General features: G+C 32.6%; 1 pseudogene; it reads right to left on the minus strand.

Moving 5' to 3' along the window:
- Nucleotides 1–281: 281 nt before the first annotated feature.
- On the minus strand, nt 282–1,670 carry LOC143625287 (epi-neemfruitin B 7-O-acetyltransferse L7AT pseudogene; annotated as a pseudogene).
- Nucleotides 1,671–14,356: the final 12,686 nt, after the last annotated feature.

The raw sequence follows: 14,356 nt of genomic DNA on the forward strand, positions 1-14,356 counted from the left end.
ATTAAAATCTTTGTGATCGAACAGATGGTATTTAATTCCCTTCTTGATCAACTAATATTCTCAATCAAATATGCTCCACTACGTAACACACTTTGATTAAATGAAAAGGCAATACCAACTGACAGTCATATGTCTGCGCCCCTTAGGCATGTTGTGACGACAGGAAAATAGAAACCTAAGCTTAAAAGACGGGTAAAATAAGCAAACGAACATGTAAATTTATTTGCCACAATATAAAGTACTAACAACCAAGACGTTGGTTTTTAAGACAGATCTCTAACTCATATGACATGATCATTTGATAGCGGACTTGGATCCACCGAAGCATACGCTAGTAGCTCCGGATTGCACTGTAGAATCTTCAGTTCTTCTTCATCCAAAGTCACCCATGCTTCAACTCCCTCGCCACATTTTGTATCCATTAGAGTCACTAAATTGAAGAACCCCTTGAATCCTTTACCTATGAGGCCAGACACCCAACTTGGCTTTCCCCAACCAAAATCAATATCATTGAAACCCATCTTACACCAACTTGTAAAAATATAATATTCTGTTGGCCCTACCGAGCCGATTTCTCCCATTTGTTGAAGTAACTTCTGCATTGCGACGTACCATTCATCACCCTGTGCTTCGTTTACAAACTCATCGTTGACTTTTACAATGCTATCATGCACCTTGTTCACCAAGCTATGCAATGTGGTTTCGTCGTTATCTTTGCACACTGCACTTGAGACCCACATCATGTTACCAATCAAGTCTTTTGACGTCTTTGTTGGAAGTTTTTTACGAAGATTCAGAGAGTGGTTTAGCCAAGTAGTTTTCTGGATACCATATGCTTCTTTAGATGCTGCTATTGTACACTTCCATAACAAAGCAGATACCACCTCAACTCGTGTTGGTTGTTGCACTCCATTTCTACTAGCCGCAACTTTTAAAGCAGCTATGGAATCCGAACCAAATACGAATCTTTTTGTGATACAATTGCCTTCCTTTAGCACTGTTTGATAGCTAACCTGGAATATGTCTCTAAGCCACAAGCTCTCAGCAGGAAAAACTAATGGAGAAATTATCTTTGGATAGGTAACTTCTTCACTTTTGGAAGCCATGTTAGCCCATCCTTTTAGAAAAGTGTAGAGTGCAGCCCCATCAAGGATCTTTTGTGAAACACACAACCCGACAGCGATTCCACCACATTTGAAAATGTTCACTTGAACATTTGTGACACGAGAACCCACACTAGATTGATCAAAACTAGGTTCTAATGGCAAGAACCTGTTAATCAATCCAAGGTCAGGTTTGTGCAAAAAGCCATCAAGACGACCATGAACCAAAACTAAGACATAGTTAGCACCAACGTCGTTACATTCAATTGAATCGCCCTTAAGTGTTCCTGCAAGTGGGTAAAACTGAGTCAAGGTTTCAGATAGTAATTTCTTTAGAACCAATGACCTTTGTAGTGCTTGGAATATGTTATTGTCATTGTCATTGTGATTAGGGTAGTAAAAAACGATTGGTACGTAAGGATATCCAACAAGATAATCTAGGAGAGAAAGATTATATGTTCTCAAGTGGTGCGGTGTTGGGGACGATGGTTTAATGCTCTCTTCGGAAATGATTTCAACTTCCATAGCGTAAGTTAAATGATAGGTTAGTGTTATGGGATGTGTCTAGAAAAGAAGGCAATTGCAATAACTATGCACTTCAAAGTTCCTTTTATAGTTCAATTCGGATATATATTATATTTCTTAAGATTCGATTTCAGTGGTTATGATCAACTAAATGGTTCCGATCAAAACTTATGATACTAAAAAGTTGTAACTTCAAAATAAAAGAAAACGAAACGAACAACCATAATATATTTTTCTGTGATTTTAATCTATAAAACTGATCATGTTTCTCATTTAAAATTTGACTTTGTTTACTGAGAAATCCTATTCCAAAAATTTCTACATAAATCCCACCGACTCCATCATGTCCAACTTAAAAACCGGTCCGTCTGTTTTTCTACACCAATAACCAAGCGTCATGTGTAAAAAACCTGCTAAGAATGTTCTCGGCGGCCGGTCAGTGTTCCGACCTTCTGACAAACCAATCCGCCTAGTTTTCAAATCCAGACGCCGTCTAGTTTATTTTGCAATTTCCAGGCGCTTGCATTTCAAATCTCATTTACAAATGAAAACATCCAGAGGGTTGAGAGCCACATCCAGTGGTTGAAGACGACATTGATAATGTCAAGAAAATAAGATGATATATGTGTATTATAATTGTAAATGTTCATGTTAAAAATGACTAATATGTCTGTTGTTCACAAGATGTCTTTCAATGTCCTTTGATTAAGTTACACTTATATATATTAAGGGGTGCACCCACATAGTAACGGTCGGGGTTCCGGGACCCCAAACATTTTCTAAAAATTTTCTTTGAGACGGTATATAAAAATTTTCTTGGACTCCATAATAATTATTAGATTGAACACATAGTATTAATCTTAACTTTAGTGGAGTGGTTGACGTAGGCTGTCGCGGTTTATTCAAACAATTAATTTTAAGACTTAAATACCTATAATAAGTACGGGTAAGTAAGGTCGTCTCCACAGGAACTCAAGGAAAGTGCTAATTTATTATTACTAATTTAATTATTAAACTAATGCGGACAGACGATGTCAAGCGCTTTTTAGAAAAAGATTAATTAAAACTAAACAATTACTTAAAAACTTTGTAAACAATATTAATAAAAAGTATTCATTCTAGGTTTAGGTAATGTGCTAATCAACTTAATCCCAGATTTACTTATCTTGATTTCACAGTAATTATTAGACCTAATAGTTTGATTGTGATGACAAACGATACCCTAACCGAATTATTGACACAATTGAACTCGATCTACACAATTACCAATTTATGTTTTATGATAACTAATTAAGTAACATTGACCGATGATTATTAGTTCAATGACAAGAGCCTAACCCTAAATGTTGATGAACAAACCAAATAAGTGATGTACTAATCAAAAATCGCAAACAAAAATTGTTTGAACAACCAAGCAATAATTGAACAAGATAAAAACAATAAAGTCAAATCAAGTTCAAAATATGAAGCATAATAAATCTGGTCTTAAAAGGATTTACACAAAACCCTATGAACAAATGATTTAGCCGAACATGATCATAATGTCAAAATACTTATCTTTGATGAACATGCAAACCCGCGATGAACCGGAAGCTTCGGGATGGCTGGAAACCGTCTTAGCAAAGCTTTTCTGCCTCTGGAAGTCGATCTCAGCCGAATGGGGTGGTTAAGGGGTTTATATAATGCAAACCTAAATTTTTGGCCGACTTAAGCATCTTCGCGTATCGCGAAGATGACAGGGATGCTTCTTCGCGTATCGCGAAGGACAAAATAGTCGCAGCCGGAATTCTACAACTTCGCATATCGCAAAGTTGCCCTTCTTTGCATCTTCGCGTATCGCGAAGATGTAAAACTTCAGATTTTTCTATCTTCTTTTCTTGACTGCCTCGTGATGCGTGCACTTCCATTCTCTCATTTCCCGAACTTCATTTCAAGCCCGTAAATATCCTCGTTAAGCTCCATAGCTTCCAATGTCCTGAAAACACATAATGCTTGAAGTACCAATGTTCATTCATTTATTTACCTAAACATAACTAATTAATATATAATAATAACTAACTTTTACCCAACCATCAGTGGTAACTTTAGTCGGTGTTCAAGGATTGTTGAACTCCTATTCTTGTTTCACTATTTGCATTTTTATTTTTAATCTTTAAATTCTACCCGATAGTTAATACTGAATAATAACAGTTAGGTTTTAACTTATAAATAAACCTGATAGCCTTGTACTCTCGAACAGAGGCATGTTGCACAGCCAAAGCCCAAACATGGGACACACATCGCAACCTTCAAATGTGATTCGCTTGTCGCCGACTTGCCGCCATCCTCTACTAGCGAGTCGAATGCCATTGTGGGAAACAACTTAAAAGTTGTAATGTTAATGTTTTCTTATTTAGAGTGACAAGCATATTGTGTGTTTCTAATGAGTAATGCACATACTTTTTTTTATTATGATCGATCAGTGGCGAAGCTTGGACTAAGACACCGGGGGACGGACTCAGGTATACAAAAATTCACAAACAATGGGGGCCGGACTCAAATTTTTAGCCGAAAACGCCTAAATTTACACTAAACATAAAAAATTTCGGGCGAAAACGGGTAAATTTACACTACTACGCGAAAAAACCCAAGTAAAGCTTCGCCAGTGACCATGATACTAGCTTTTGAACCCCGTGTATTACACGGGAGTTGTTAAATAAAAATAATAATAAATAAGGTACGCTTTTTTGAAAGAAATGAACAAAATTATAGGTAAGAAGAAAATAAAATATATACTACAAATAATAAGAAGTCTGTAATCTCAAATTTAGAAATTAGAATGAGATAAACCATTATACGTTTACAACAATATACAACATTTGTTAAAATTCTTTTGACACATTACCCATGGATAACTATAATAAATGAGAAGAGAGGTTATAAAGTTAGAAGGGAAATTATAACCCGTATGTCAAAATTGTTTTGACCAATGACCCATGGATATGTAGGATAAATAAAACGAGGAATTAGAAAATTATAAAGAAAATTATAGCCCTTTTGCCAAAATTATTTTGACTCATGATCCATCGATAGATAAGATGAATGAGATTAAAGATTAGAAAGGAAATTATAACCCATTTAACAAAATGGTTTTGCCCACCACCCATAGATATATAGAATGAATGAGAAGAGAGATTAGAACAAGAATGAATGTGAAATTACCACATCATTCTCATTATTTTCTTTTATTAGTTAGATTAGAGGTTAGATCAAATTAGATTAGATTAGATTGTTTTTTCTTGTGTTCCTCGTCTCGAGTACCCGACTGAACAACAACCGACCTGAAAAATTTGAACACTGAAAAATGAGACCCCATTAGATAAAAGTCTTAGGTCCGCCACTTTTTATATTAATGACGTGCTTGACCATATTTACATTTTGGTTGGTTTCTTTTAATATCATGTATTAGCTTATGTTATAAAATATTTTAATTATAAAATATAATATCTAAAGATAAGTGAAATTATTTTAGTTTTGAATTTAACCTATTAATTTTGATAAATGTGAAGAAAAATGATAAAAATTTGAAAGTACTAAATCAAATTATTTTAGAAAGGCCCTCGGATATTTTACCTGCTCGTTTTGTTTTCAATATTACCATAGAGACATGTGACGATATAATTTAGTGGAATCAATTGGATTAGTAGGTGTTTGGGTGAGCTTTTAAAACTTGCTTATTTACTTGTTTGCTTTTTGAAAAGCAAAATGTGTTTGGCAAAGATCCTTCAAAAGCTACAAATTGGAGCTTTTCAAAAGTTATTTTTGCTTTTGCTTTTGCTTTTGCTTTTCAGAAAGCAAATAAGCAAAAACCAATTTAAAAAGCTCAGCCAAACACCCTCTTAATATCCAACTGCCGGTGCGTGGAATTGAAAACCAGGCGGACCGGCTTGTCAAAAGGTTTGAAAATCAGGCGGCTACCGAGAAACATTCTTGGCAGAACTTATAAATGTGGCGTTCGATTAGTGGTCAAGAAAAAATCGACGGGCCGGTTGATTTTAAGCTGGACATTATGAAGCCAATGGAATTTAGGTCTTCAGAATGAAGAATGATCAAATTGGGCACTTTGATCATTTCCCCCGTTTTAAATGCTTGTTCAACAATAGCCGGATTTTATTAACGTTTAAGTTCTAATGTTTTGATTTGATTGCTTGCTTAGTTTCTTTTATTTACGTTTAAGTTCTAATGGATTATTACATACCGGAAGGGATTATAGCTATAATAAATGCTGAGTTAGCAACTCATGATCAAGTGAAGCAGGTTGAAAAAAAATAAAATAAAATAATTGGGGTGGAACTGTTGTTTGGTATACAGAAATGAATGAGAGTGGAAATATTTATTATGTGGGAGTGAAAAAATTAATGTTTGGTTGCTTAATGTATGGAATCATTCATTACATATAAATCTCATTCCATCAAAGCCATTCATTCCCACTTTTTTCTTCCTTCACCCTACTTTCTTAACCACCACCACCATTACCATTGCCGCCGCCACCGCCACCGTCGCCACCACCACGGCCGCAACCACCACCACCACCTTACCACCAGCGCTATCACCGCCTCCGCCACCAACGTCACGTAACCACCGTAACCATTCACCGTACCGTTGCCTGACCATCACGTACCACCACCATCACTGTTACCGCCTAACCACCACCACTTGACCGACACCACCTGACCGCCACCACCATCGTCGTTGCGCTACCATCGCCATCACTACCAATGCTACCACTGCCACCTCCCCAGCACCATAACCACCGCACTTGCCGCCTGACCGCAACCACCGCCATCGTCGCCACCGCTACCACCATTTTTGTCACCGAAGCCACCACCATCACCGTCGTCATTGCAGTTATTTTTGTATTTTGGTAAAAAAAAATTTATTTTGATGTGCGCTCAATTTTATGTGAATCAACTTTCGGTATGCATCTTGTCCAGTGTTTTATATAATTATCAAGTTCAAATTTTATGATTGTTTTGACTTTTGAGAGACTTGGATTTAATAAGGTGGAGTGACTATTTTCTTCGTATTTTAAAATTTTGTAAAATTTTACACGTTTACAACCTTTTACTTTAACAATTTTTATATCATTTTCGAGTTTTATTTGTTCATGAGATACATCTGCTTAAGTTTCATATTACGTTACAAGTTCATGATTACATATTGTTATATTTCAAATTAATGATTAAAAGACATGCCAAGTTTAAGCCCATGCCCAAGTTACATGTTCATGTTTATTATGAATTAGGTTTTACCAACACCTGAGTTTTATCGACTTATTGTTGCAGCGCCCTATATCGACAATGCTCAGAGTTTACCAACTGAACAAATGTCGTTCTTTTATATTTTAATGTTTTATGTGTAATCAACCGGACCCACAGTAATGCACAACTGCAAACGTGACATAAACATATTCGACCTTTCCGATGCATTATTCGACTTGCCCGGCGCAACCCACCAGGTAAAATAACTTGTTAAAGTATAGTTTTTGTGAAGCACATCGGTGGAATCAAGGTCAAAGGATCGAAATCTACCCCTTCAACAGAAATCTAGGGCTTACGAGGTAACGTTTGCTTTCTCTAGGATCCTGATTTAGTGGATCGAAATGCATGAGATTTTGAGGGATTGATATTTTTAAGATATGGATTCATACATTTTGTAAATCTAATCGATTCAAGGTTTTAGTTTTGAGATTCGCCATTTGAGCTCTAGATCTAGAGTTCTCAGTTCATCTGGTACGTTTAGTATATTTCATGTAGAATGGACCGTCCAAGTTGTCCACCACATAAATGTGGCATATTTAGAATTGGGCTTCATCGAATACACCGATTCTAATACAAAATTTACGAAAAATAAAGTCCAATCATTAATTCAAAAGCGTGTGCAATGTTAATAGCAAATTATAAATTGATAGAAATATAAACTTCATAAATTGTGTCATAAAAGATAGTGTGAACTCGATATAAAATACAAATGATGTGATTGCTTATGAATATTTGCTTTTCCTAAATGCCATGAGTGTCTACTTTTGAATACATGATAATTAATATATATATATATATATATGCAAGAGATGGTTCATGCGAGAAGTCAAGTTGCAGCGAGAAGTGCGAGAAATTAATCTGGGTCACTCATCTAATTTTTAATCTTCCAATATTAAAATATATGAAAAGAGTATTAAAATAATATAAATATATTCTCTCTCTAATTAATATATATAATTAAACCACATTAGTTGCATCTCTAACTAATATAATTAATCTAATAACAATAACTAAAAGATTTAAAAAATTAATAAACTCATAATACAATAAATTTATCTTTATAATTTTTTACCCTATCTTTTGAGTTCACTCTACACAACTATAATTTTTTCCTACACCTCTTCAAAATTTTCCTACACGTCTTAATTTTTTTCCTACACATTTTCAATTTCTTCGTACCTATGCTTTTCGTCTTACACATGTTCAATTGTTTCCTTCGCATATTCAGTTTCTTCCTACACATCATTAATTTTCTCTTACACATCTTAATTTCTTTCTTACACATATTTAATTTTCTCATACACAATATATTTTTTTTCCTACACAACTACATTATCTTCAGTTATTTCCTACACATATTCAATTTATTCCTACACATCATTAATTTTCTCATACACATCTTAATTTTTTTCCTACACATATTTAATTTTCTCATACACAACATATTTTTTTCCTACACATCTACATTCGTCGTACACTTTTTTTGCGTCCTACACATCTTCAATTTTTTCCTACGCATATTTTTTTTCGTCCTACACATTTTCAAAATTTTCCTACACATCTTTAATTTTCTCATACACATCTTATTTTTTTCCTACACGTTTTCAATTTCTTCGTACACATTTTTTTCCGTCTTACACATATACAAATTATTTTTTTTCAAAAGAATAATCAATGATGAAGATACAATTTTGCTTAAATCTTATAAATTAAAAGCTGTTTATTGGTGAAAAAAGAATAAAGTTAGATCTTACACTAACATATAATGAAATAAATAAATTGTAACTTACAAATTATAACTTTATAATATTTGTGCTTTGAACTTTTATTTAGGGATAGATGAGATAAATTGATTAATTAATTATTTTATTCTACCTAAACTAACCTTTTCATATTTATTATAATGTCTTTCAAATTTTATTAATTACAATAAATGCAATAATGTTTCAACCATTGATTAATAATCTAATGGTTGAGATCACTTCTTGCACTTCTTGTTATAAGAATCACTTCTGAAATGAACCTAATCCTATAAATATATATATATATATATATATATACACTAGATTTTATCCCCCGTATTACGGGGGTTATCTTACATTATTCGTTTTTAATATTTATATATGTATATTTGGATTTTAATTATTTTTTGCAAGAAAGTTAATAATTAATATACTTGAGGTTTGATGATAAAATGGTTTCACAAATAAATGATATGTTATAATCCGGTTTAAAAGCTATCTGGGTTTGGTGATATACATTACTCGTTTATTTTCTTTATTATAAAATTGTTTTTTAATTATAAATACTATCTTTTTTAAATAAAATAGGATATTAATTTTTAGTATATCCCTATTTTATAGGATTTTCATATCAAATATTAGATGAGATTAATTTTTAATATAGTGAGATGTTATAACTCGTTTAAGAGCTATCTGGGTTTGGTGAGACATTTACCCGTGAATTCGGGTCAAATGCGTGGGAAACTTTTATTTACAAATAAAGCAATCTGATGGCTTAAGAGATTGGTTGTTTTACATTTTTCGTCTCTTAATATTTATTTTTTATATTTTAATTTTATTTATTATAAGAAAGTTAATAATATACTTAGGGTTTGATAATAAAAGGGTTTCATAAATAAATGATACACTATAACCCATTTAAAAGCTATCTGGATTTGGTGACCCATGACCCACTTTTTTTACTATAAATTTTTTTATTAATTATTAATAATATCTTTTTATTTTTAAATTGAATCTTAAATTTTAGTATATCCCTATTTTATTGGATTTTCATATCAAATAATTGGTAAGATTAATTTTTAATTTAATGAGATGTTATAACCTGTTTAAGTGCTATCTGGCTTTGCTAAGACCCATACCCATGAATTTGGGTTAAATCAATGAGAGGCCTCTAGCTACAAATCAAGCAATCTAGTGGCTTCCATAAAAGGAGGGAGCGACCACATCACGACACATAAGATTTTAGGGTTTTCGTTTATATATATTACTAGATTTTATCCCCCGTATTACGGGGGTTGTTTTACATGATTCGCTTTTAATATTTATATATGTATGTTTGGATTTTAATTTTTATTTATTATAAGAAAGTTAATAATTAATATACTTGAGGCTTGATGATAAAATGGTTTCACAAATAAATGATATGTTATAATCCGGTTTAAAAGCTATCTGGGTTTGGTGATACTCATTACCCGTTTATTTTCTTTATTCTAAAATTGTTTCTTAATTATAGATAATATCTTTTTTTTAAAATAAAATAGAATATTAATTTTTAGTATATCCATATTTTATAAGATTTTTATATCAAATATTTTATGAGATTAATTTTTAATATAATGAGATGTTATCACTCTTAAAGAGCTATCTGGGTTTCGTGAGACCTTTACCCGTGAATTCAGGTCAAATGCGTGAGAAACCTTCATTTACAAATAAAGAAATCTGATGGCTTGAGAGAATGATTGTTTTACATTTTTTGTTTTTTAATATTTATTTTTTGGATTTTAATTTTCTTTATTGTAAGAAAGTTAATAATATACTTAGGGTTTGATGATGAAAGAGTTTCATAAATAAATAATATGTTATAACCAGTTTAAAAGCTATTTGGATTTGGTGACCCATGACCCGCTTATGTTTTTTACTATAAAATTGTTTAGTAATTATAAATAATATCTTTTTCTTTTTAATTTGGATATTAAATTTTAGTATATCCCTATTTTATAGGATTTTTACATCAAATAATTGGTAAGATTAATTTTTAATTTAATGAGATGTTATAACCCGTTTAATGAGATGAACACATGAGAATTGAAAATTGTGTATATATATTCTTTCTAAAATACAAAGGCAATGGCAAGCGGCTAGATACCCAAATTCACCACACAACATGAAACTAACATACAAAAAGCTAACCATACGTTTATTCTTCACTCACCTAATTGGGGCATTATAGGAGCAAAACTAACATACAAAAAGCTAACCATACGTTTATTCTTCACTCACCTAATTGGGGCATTATAGGAGCGTTTTATGGATAGATAAAGCCCGTGCATCATCTCCCAGGGCATTATGTGACGTTATAAAGGCTTGGGCGTTTTTACAATAAAACTCATATGTGTCTTTAAGTGGTAAATAATTGAAGAGTATTAAGAGATATTATATATCCATTTCACAAGCTTTTTTTTAATTATAAAAGGTGATAATTATACAACGGAAAATGCCTCTTAAAGGACATTAACCATTACTCATAGCCTAAACTAACGAGTGTAAACAATCATAAACAATGATATAAGTATAAATTTCTATTCTCTTAGTTTGGTTCTTGCTGTAATTATTATGTGTAAGTACGTGGTAGTCAAAAAACACATAATTAGTTTTGAGATTTTCTATACCGTTTTCTGTTTATTTGTTGTTACGTTATTGATTTCTGTATTAATTCTTCATATCTAAAATTGTGAATCTTAGTATACGGTATTACATGCCCAAAAGTATTAAAGGTCATTACTTTTATAGTTTCTAATCAAATTCATTTGAAATCTACACCCATTCTCAATTTTTTTTTTTAAAATTTCTGTATTTACCCTCTTTTCTAGCATTTTTTTTTATATAAAAACTTATATATTTTCCTTATAATGAGCTCTATCTAAAGCTTCTATCAACAGTTGTCTGATCTGTAAAAGCAAGAATGAGTTAACTCACGTTGATGTTGTGCATTTGATTTGTAGGGAATTAAGTAATCTAAATAAGAGGAAGTCATATTTGCCATTTGATAAACAATTTTTTATCACTAGAAATGGTAAAACCGTCATGCCTTTTGGATTTAAATTTTATATCACTATGTTAGAAATAGTATAATTACTTCCCATTAAGTTCTTGAACCTTTTCTTTTGTACATGAGTTCTTTGACTTCTTTATAGTGAAGACTAACTGTATTTTTGTGTCTGACACTAACATAATAAGAATTTTAGTTTTGTGACCTTAAAATTATGGACGGATTTGTACAAAATATGTTTCTAGCAATCTTTTTGTTATGAAATTGGATCAATGAATCAATATCAAGAACAATCAACACTACTATTATTATCATGAATTGAAATTACAGACTATTGTGATTGATTACAGAGAAAAACAAGAAAACGAAAGTAAAACCCTAACTACGTGATTAGCCCCCTTTTATCAACCTCTAACAGCTATAACAAACTTAATTACACTATTAACAACATCAGTCCCTGAACTATAGAAAAGTTACACACCTACCCAATACATTTATAACACAATTCTTAAGTTTATGACACACCTGCCCAATACATTTATGACACAACTCTTAACAATCTCTACCTTGTCATCAATGCTCTCCAATGTTTAAAAGATACAAAATTGAAACTTTGAACCTGGCAACACCTTAGTAAACATGTCAGCACCATTTTCCATTGTATCTACTTCTTTAATCATCACTTCTTTTGCTCTAACAATATCCCTTATAAAATGAAACTTAACATTTATATGTTTAGTTCTTTCATGATAAACTACATTCTTTGTAAACTGCACTGCACCCTGATTATCACAAAAAACTATCGGTTAGACCAAACTACCCCTCAGCTCAGAAATAAAACCTTTAAGCCACAATGCTTCTTTAACTGCTTCAGTAAGAGCTACATACTCAGCCTTTGTGGTAGAAAGAGCTACAATCTTCTGTAAGGAAGCTTTCCAACTAATCAAAGATCCCCAAACTGTAAAAGCATAACTTGTCATAGGCTTACCATTATCCAGATCTTTAGCAACGTCTGAGTCTGCATATCCATCAACCCCTTTATCAATAGAACCTTTTCCAAAAATTAAACCAACACCTTTGAAACCCTGCAAATACCTCAATATCCATTTTACAGCCTCCCAATGACTCTTACCAGGCTTTGAAATATATCTACTAACTAGACTAACTGCATATCCCAAGTCAGGCCTAGTACATACCATAAGATACATCAAACTCCCTACAACATTAGCATAAGGCATATTACTCATAAAAACTTCATCCTCTTCTGATACAGGACTGTCCTTATCAGAAAGTTTAAAATGAGTAGCTAATCGAGTACTAACTGCTTTACAATGACTCATAGCACAATTTGACAATACCTTATTAGTATAAGCATTCTGAGTCAAGTATAACAAATCTTGATCTCTGTTTCTGGTAATCTCCATACCCAAAATCCTTTTTGCTTCACCAAGCTCTTTCATGTCAAATTCCCTTTTTAACAAATCTTTAGTATCTTGAATTACTTGTTTGTCTTTACAAGCAACCAACATGTCATCTACATACAGCAATAGATAGACATACTGACCATCTTTATACTCTTTGAAGTAAACACAGCTATCAAACTTACTTCTATTAAAACCATTAGTCACCATGTATTGATCAAAGCTCAAATACCGTTGCCTAGGCGACTGCCTTAACCCATATAAAGATCTTAACAACAAACAAACTTTCCCGTTTTGCCCCTCAACCTCAAAACCTTGTGGTTGATGCATATATATCTTTTCTTCCAAATTTCCATGAAAAAATGTTGTCTTTACATCAAGTTGTTCCAGTTCATAATCTTCTTGAGCTGTTAATGCCAATATTAACCCAATAGAATATGCAATCTCACAACAGGTGAATAGATCTTATTATAATCTATACCAGCCTTCTGTGAGAATCCCTTTGCTACTAGCCTTTCTTTATACCTAGGCTGCTTTCCTGGCATTCCTTCCTTGATCTTGTAAATCCAATTGCAGGATACAAATCTTTGTTTCTCAGGCTTATCAACCAATAACCAAGTCCCATTCTTATTCAAAGAATTCATTTCTTCATTCATAGCTTGCAACCATTTATCCTTGTCTATTGAATTTATTGCTTCAGAATATGACAATGGTTTAGTTAAACTTTCCTCTTGTGCCACACTAAGTACAAATGCTGATATATCATCAACATCTCTGTATCTTAAAGGAGGAATTACATGCCTTCTTTCTCTATCTCTAGCCAAACTATACCCTGTCTGACTCATATTTCAAGAATTACCCCTGTCTTCATTTTCAGTAGAACTAACTGCACTTCCATGTTCATATACTTCTTTAATGGGCTCCACCTCAACTTGAACCCTTTGATCAATCTTACTTTCACCAGTTGACCCCTTAATAACATCTTTGTAAATAACATCTTCTTGAAACACAACATTTCTACTGACTATAACCCTGGGTCCTTCACCATCAAGTCTCCATAGTTTATATCCTTTAACTTCGTCAGGATATTCAATCATCACACATTTAACAGCTCTTGGTTCCAGTTTTCCTTGGCTAATATGTGAGTAAGCCAAGCAGCCAAAAGTCTTTAAATTACTATAATCAGTTTTAACACCAGACCATTTCTCCGTAGGAA

This window comes from Bidens hawaiensis, unplaced genomic scaffold (assembly GCF_021521415.1).
Source record: "Bidens hawaiensis isolate Kalapana, Puna unplaced genomic scaffold, B.hawaiensis_p1.1 tig00004101_1, whole genome shotgun sequence".
Lineage (NCBI taxonomy): Eukaryota > Viridiplantae > Streptophyta > Magnoliopsida > Asterales > Asteraceae > Bidens > Bidens hawaiensis.